This window comes from Megascapheus bottae, chromosome X (assembly GCF_031878675.1).
Source record: "Megascapheus bottae isolate mThoBot1 chromosome X, mThoBot2.hap1, whole genome shotgun sequence".
NCBI classification, from domain to species: Eukaryota; Metazoa; Chordata; class Mammalia; order Rodentia; family Geomyidae; genus Megascapheus; species Megascapheus bottae.
The window spans coordinates 88,603,467-88,604,768 of NC_143547.1; positions in this window are offsets into that span (position 1 = coordinate 88,603,467).

The following is a 1,302-nucleotide window of genomic DNA, read 5'->3' on the forward strand; positions in this document are numbered from 1 at the left end:
AGGTTTTGCTCTATTGCAAATCTCTGCTAGGAGAGGCCAAGGTTTCTACTGATTATGACAAATGAGGGAAACCATTGAGCCTAAGTTCCTTTGAGTCTGGCTTACTTTATTTAATATGATTTTTTCTATCTTTCCATTTTCTTACAAATGGGGCGATGTTGTTCTTTTTGACAGCAGCCTAGAATTCCATTGTATATAAATACCACATCTTGTTGATCCACTCATCAACTGAGGGACATCTGGGTTGGTTCCATATCATTGCTATGGTAAGTAATTCTGCAATGAACATCATTGTGCTAGATTTAGTATGCCCTTGTTTCTGGGTGGTTGGGTAATTCCAAGGAGGGGAATTGCTGGGTCCTAGGGGAGTTCTATGATTGTCTTTTGAGGAACTGGCATACTGCTTTCCATAGTGGTTGAACGAGTTTGCACTTCCACCAACAGTGTAGTAGTGATCCCTCCTGGCCACATCCCCTCCAGCATCTGTTGTTATTAGATTTCTTGATCATGGCTATTCTAACTGGAGTGAGGTGGAATCTTAGAGTTGTTTTGATTTGCATTTCTTTTATGGCCAGAGATGTTGAGCATTTCTTCATGTGTCTATAGGCCATTTTTGTTTCTTCTTCAGAGAAGCTGAGTAGCTAGTATTTCAGGCATAAGCCGCCAGCTTACTATTTGTAAAATTTGTCTAAGTTGTGCTATATATAATACATTAAATTATTGTGAGTGAACTGAGACATTGTGGTGGTCTTTATTTACTGTTATCTACTGAGTAATAAGAATGTTGATCATCAGAACACGATTCTCTACTTGGTACTTATGGATGGGCTGAAGCAATCACTGTAAAATTGATAGAAAGAGACTTTAGTTTCAGAGTAACAAATATTTCTAGATTTGTCAATACTGACTGAAATATCTTCGACTACATTTGCTTTGGTCAGTTCACTAAGATTAAATCTAGGCTCATAATCACGTGGAGTTTTTTCCACTAGAGTAACACAAGGAGACTCTCATCCATTAGTATTTGACATATTTGCTACACTGTTGCTACTATTTAATCTTTTTTTTGCCAGTCCTGGGCTTGAGCTCAGGGTCTGAGCACTGTCCTTGGACTTTCTCAAAGCTAGAGCTCTACCACGTGAGCCTCCGCACCACACCCGGCTTTTTTTCTACATGTGGTACAGAGGAATTGAACCCGAGTCTTCATGCATGCTAGGCAAGCACTTTAACCACTAGGCCAAACTCCCGGCCCCCTATTTAATCTATTTTATATGCACTTCTACCTTCTATGGTACCCAATTA